The sequence below is a fragment of the Pongo pygmaeus genome, chromosome 23 (genome assembly GCF_028885625.2).
Source record: "Pongo pygmaeus isolate AG05252 chromosome 23, NHGRI_mPonPyg2-v2.0_pri, whole genome shotgun sequence".
NCBI lineage: Eukaryota > Metazoa > Chordata > Mammalia > Primates > Hominidae > Pongo > Pongo pygmaeus.
In genome coordinates, this window is record NC_085931.1 from 12826106 (window position 1) to 12832421 (window position 6316).

Genomic DNA, 6316 nt, shown 5'->3' on the forward strand with positions numbered 1-6316 from the left:
GGCCTCAATGGGCTAAGAAATATCCCTTTGCAGATTCTACAAAAGGACAGTTTAGAAAACTGCTTAATCCAAAGAAAGTTTCAACTCTGTGAGTTGAATGCATACATCTCAAAGAAGTTTCTCACAACGGATCTGTCGAGTTTTTTTTGTGAAGATATAACCTTTTTAACCATTGGTCATAAACTGCTCATGAATATCCCTCTGCAGATACTACAAAAAGACTGTTTCCAAACTGCTGCATCCAAAGAAATGTTCAACTCTGTGAGATGAATACACCCATCACAAAGAAGTTTCTCAGAATGCTCCTGTCTGGTTTTTATGTGAAGATATTTCCTTTTTCACCATGGGTCTCAAAGTGCTCCAAATATCCATTTACAGACTCTACAAAAAGAGTGTTTCCAAACTGCTCATTCAAGAGAAAGGTTCAACTCTGTGAGATGAAAGCACGCATCACAAAGTAGTTTCTGAGAAAGCTTCTGTCTAGTTTTTATGTGAAGATATTTCCTATTTCACCGTAGGCCATAAAGAGCTCACAAATATTTTTTGCAGATTCTTCAAAAAGACTGTTTCCAAACTGCTCAATCCAAAGAAAGGTTCAACTCTGTGAGATGAATGGACACATCACAAAGAAGTTTCTCAAAATGCATCTATCCAGTTTTATGTGAAGATATTTCTTTTTCATCCTAGGCCTCAATGGGCTCAGAAATATCCCTTTGCAGACTGTAAAAAAGAACTGTTTCCAAACTGCTCAATCTAAAGAAAGTTTCACCTCTGTGAGTTGAATGCACACATCACAGAGAAGTTTCCCAGAATGCTTCTGTCTACTTTGTATGTGAAGGCATTTCCTTTTTCACCATAGGCCTCAAACCGTTCACAAATATCCCTCTGTAGATACAACAAAAGGACTGTTTCCAGTCTGCTAAATCAAAAGATAGGCTCAACTCTGTGAGATGAAAGCACACATCACAAAGAAGTTTCTCAGAAAGCTTCTGTCTAGTTTTTATGTAACGATATTTCCTATTTCACCACAGGCCTCAATGGACTCAAAAATATCCCTTTCAGATTCTACAAAAAGAGTGTTTCTGAACTTCTCAACGAAATGAAAGTTTCAACCCTGTGAGGTGAATGCACACATAAAAAAGAAGTTTCTCAGAATGTTTCTGTCTAGTTTTTATGTGAAGATATTACTTTTTCACCATAGGCCTCAAACTGCTCAGAAATATCCCTTTGCAGATTGAACCAAAAGACTCTTTCCATGCTGCTCAATGAAAAGAAAGATTCATCTGTGTGAGATGAATGCACACATAAAAAAGAAGTTTCTCAGAATGCTTCTGTCTAGTTTTTTTGTGAAGATATTTCCTTTTTCACCATAGTCCTTAAAGCATTCAAAATTATCCCTCTGCAGATACTACAAAAAGACTGTTTCCAAACTGCTCCATGAAAAGAAAGGTTCAACTCTGTGAGATGAATGCACTCATCAGGAAGAAGTTTCTCGGAATGATTCTGTCTAGTTTTTATGTGAAGATAATTCTTTTTCACTACAGGCATCAAACGGCTCAGAAATATCCATTTGCAGATTGTACAAAAATACTGTTTCCAATCTGCTCAATCAAAAGAAAGGTTCTGCTCTGTGATATGAATCCAGGCATCACAAAGAAGATTCTCAGAAAGCTGCTTTTTAGTGTTTTTGTAAAAATATTTCCGTTTTCACCATAGGCCTAAAAGCACTGCAAATATCCATTTGTGTATTCTACAAAAAGACTGTTTAGAAACTGCTCAATCAATAGAAAAGTTCAACTCTGTGAGATGAAAGCACACATTGCAAAGCATTTTCTCAGAAAGATTCTGTCTAGTTTTTATGTCAAGGTATTTCCTGTTTCATCATAGGCTGTGAAGGGCTCACAAATATCCATTTGCATATTTTAAAAAAAGACTGTTTCCAAACTGCTCAAACAAAAGAAAGGTTCAACTCTGTGAGATGAATGCACACATCAGGAAGAACTTTCTCAGAATGCTTCTGTCTAGTTTTTATGGGAAGATATCTCTTTTTCACATTAGGTCTCAAATGGCTAAGAAATATCCCTTTGCAGATTTTACAAAAAGACTGTTTCCAAACTGCTCAATAAAAGAAGTTTCAACACTGTGAGATGAATACACACATCAAAAAGAAGTTTCTCAGAAAGCTTCTGTTTTCTTTTTATTTGAAAATATTTCCCTTTTCACCATAGGCCTCAATGGGCTCAGAAATATCTCTTTGCAGATTCTACAAAATGACTGTTTAGAAAACGGCTGGATCCAAATTACACCATTATGGCTCACACACTGCAGCCTCAACCTCCCCAGGGTTAGGCTATTCCTCAAGGGATCCTACAGCCTCCGCCTCCCAAAGTGTTGGGGTTACAGGCGTGAGCCACCAGCACCCGGCCTGGGTTAATACATCTGGTCTCACTACATCTTAACTACACACCCATGAAGAACTCAAGTCAAGAGAGAGTTGGCAAGAGACTCTCAGCATTCTCTCCCGAAACCAGTTAGGTGGATGGCAGACGTGTGTCCCGAGCTCCTGGGGTTTTAGGTGACCATGTGTAGAGGAGAGATTTCCAATGTTTCCAGAGAGGCGTGAGCCACAGTTATTCGGGGCATCCGAACACGAGATGGGGTTTCTGACAGCAATTTAAGGCCAGGAAGGGCCAGAATCTGCCAAGGCCCATGTCCCAGGGTGGGGCCAATGGAACCCAAGGTAGAGGGAGTCAGCCGTCCTCACAGAGAGGACTCCAGCCCTAGGCCCCGCTGTGCAGACCAAATCAGAAGGAAGAGAGTCCTAAGGTCCTACATGCCACATCCCTCCACTGAACATGGGAGTGGATCTGTTTCCCAAACATGAGGTGACTTTCGCTTTGCAATGGATCACAAGGGGCCGGGCTTTCCAGAGTCGGCAGGATAAAGAAGTCATTCTGGCTCAGCCACCCCCATCCCCCGATAACTGGTGAATTTAAAGGAGTCGAGGCTGGCCGGGCCGGAGCCGCTACAGGGGGGAGGGTGGTGGGTGGGGTGGGGGTTTCCTGAGGCCCTGCAGAAATTGGGCCTTTGCCTCGAGGATGACAGTGCTGCAGGAACCTTTCCAGGCTGCTATATGGCAAGCACTAAACCACTATGCTTACCGAGATGGGGTTTTCCTCACAGAACGCCTTTATGCAGAAGTACACTCAGAAGAAGCCTTGTTTTTAATGGCGACCTGTTCTTACCTCCCAGAAAAGGCCTATAAAGCATATAGACTCTTTAAAAGACACAGTTGTCCTACACCACAATGCAAATACCTGCTTGCAAAATGTTGTGTTGATCTCAGTAAGCTTGTAGACTGGGAACAAATCTTATCTGGTGGAGTGTTTAATAAGCAGAAAAGCCATGATGATATTGTTACTGAGTTTGGTGATTCAGTTTGCTTTCCCCTTCCATTGTTGGGACGTGTATATTGCAAGACAGATCGGCTTGCCAAAGGATAAGAATGTTACCAAAAGAGACTTAGTTTAAATCCTTTCCTCTGGTATCCCTTTGAATCATTATGTGAAATAGGTGAAAAGCCAGATCCTGACCAAACATTTAAATTCACATCTTTACAGAACTTTAGCAACTGTCTGCCCAACTCTTGCACAACACAAGTACCTAATCACAGTTTATGTCACAGACAGCCTGAGACCATTCTTATGGAAACACCCCAGGACACAATTGAATTAAACAGAGTCAATTTAGAATCTTCCAATTCAAAGTACTCCTTGAATATGGATTCCCCAGTGTCTTTTATTGATTCAGCTGTAATTTCACCTGAAACTATCCCACTGGGAACAGGAACTTCCATATTATCTAAACAGGTTCAAAATAAACCAAAAACTGGTCAAAGTTTATTAACAGGACCAGCAGCTCTTAGTCCATTTACCCCAAGTTTTGGGATTTTGCCATTAGAAACCCCAAGTCCTGGAGATGGATCTTATTTACAAAACTACACTAATACACCTTCTGTAATTGATGTGCCATCCACTGGAGCCTCTTCAAAAAAGTCTGTTGCCAGAATTGGCCAAAATGGAGCAAAGTCTGTCTTCTCACAGAGTGGACATAGCCGAGAGGTAACTCCAATTCTTTCACTAACAGAAAGTTCTGGTCCATAAATAACTACAACACCTCAGGTAATGAGCCCCACTATGACATCTCCCCCAAATGCACGGCATCGAAGAAGTTCATGACTCTTTACTAGTGACAGTTCCACAACCAAGGAGAATAGGAAGAAATTAAAAATGAAGTTTCCACCTAAAATCTCAAACAGAAAAACAAAAAGTAAAGCTAATAAAGGAGGAATAACTCAATCTAATATAAATGACAACCTGGAAATTACAAAATTGGACTCTTCCAACAATTCAGAAGAGGAAATATCCACAATCACACCTCAGATTCAGGCTTTTAATCTACAAAAAGCAGCAGCAGAAGGCTTGATGAGCCTTCTTCGTGAAAGGGGGAAAGGTTATTTAGCTTTATGTTCATACCACTGCAAAGAAGCTATAAATATTTTGAGCCATCTACCTTCTCACCACTTCAATACTGGTTGGGTACTGTGCCAAATTGGAAGGTCCTATTTTGAACTTTCAGAGTACATGCAAGCTGAAAGAATATTCTCAGAGGTTAGAAGGATTGAGAATTATAGAGTCGAAGGCATGGAAATCTACTCTACAACACTTTGGCATCTTCAAAAAGATGTCGCTCTTTCATTTCTGTCAAAAGACTTAACAGACACGGATAAAAATTCGCCAGAGGCCTGGTGTGCTGCAGGGAACTGTTTCAGTCTGCAACAGGAACACGATATTGCAATTAAATTCTTCCAGAGAGCTATCCAAGTGGATCCAAATTATGCTTATGCCTATACTTTATTAGGGCGAGAGTTTGTCTTAACTGAAGAATTGGACAAAGCATTAGCTTGTATTCGAAATGCTATCAGAGTCAGTCCTAGACATTACAATGCATGGTAAGTGGTAATGAATTGTAAAGACAAAGTCTTGTTGATGGTGCTGGTAGTCACTAATTTTTCATGTTAGATAGCTCTTTACTGTCATGAATTTGGTTACTAATACTTAGGAATGGTACATACCGGTCAATAACTTCAAACTAACTTTTTTTATGAAATGTATGTCTTTAACAAACTCTTCAGTTAATTAATGATAATAGAATACGAGATGCTTATACTCAACAGTTTCAGTCTTCTACAAAATTATGCAGATACTGTAGTTGTGTTTTGTTTGTTTGCTTGATTAGTTTTGTTACTTGATTTGTTACTTTTTCTTCGAATACAAAAATGGTGATTGGGACAAAAAGTGCTTGGGAAATTGGAAAGGAATAGCATAATTCACTTATTGGATAATAGAAAAAAACACTGAAAAAGTTCACTAGCTGCTTTTTGACAATGTTCCGGTTTATTGAGTTACTATTAAGAACTTAGTGTATCCTTTATTTAGCAGTATCTCTGTTTTACTTTTTTGTATTTGTGTATAAGTAGACACATAGGAAATTACTACCTAGGTCATATTGTTATCAACTGAATAACATATGAAAAAGTTTGGTCCTACTTCTGCCTCAATACCATACTTACTGTTGACATTTATTGTATTTCTCTGGACTGACTTAAAAGTTTAAATATCAAGAGAAGGCAAGGCATGGTGGTTCATGCCTGTCATCCCAGCACTTTGGGAGGCCAAGGCAGGCAGATCACAACGTCAAGATATCGAGACCATATTGTGAAACCCCGCCTATATTAAAAGTATAAAAATTAGTTGGGCTTGGTGGCAGGCGCCTGTAGTCCCAGCTACTCAGGAGGCTGAGGAAGGATAATCGCTTGAACCTGGGAAGTGGAGGTTGCAGTGAGCCAAGATTATGCCACTGCACTCCAGCCTGGGTGACAGAGTGAGATGCCGTCTCAAGAAGAAATAAAATAAAAATAAAATAAAATAAAATAAAAGTATCAAGAGAAAGTATAATTCTGAAGTAGTAACTCTGAGGAAGCTTTTTTGTCAGATACGGTTATCTTTGGGGTTAGTTACTATAGCAGTTGAGTTTTAACACTTGATTTGCTTCTAAATCTGAAGCATTATATTACTAAAATATTTTTTGATTTGTGATTATGTTGTTTAAAGGATTATATATCATTTTGCAGTAGTAGTTGCAGTGCCTGAAAGATTGCCAAAAAAATAGTGCTAGCTATTGCTGACCAATGTAACAATCAACTTGCCAATATTGCCATCTCTTCCAATAGCTGTGTTCTCCATAATATTTTAAG

General features: G+C 39.2%; 1 pseudogene; it reads left to right on the forward strand.

Moving 5' to 3' along the window:
* The first annotated feature begins 3098 nt into the window (after positions 1-3098).
* LOC134739286 (cell division cycle protein 27 homolog) lies at positions 3099-5003 on the forward strand (annotated as a pseudogene).
* The last annotated feature ends 1313 nt before the right edge of the window (positions 5004-6316 follow it).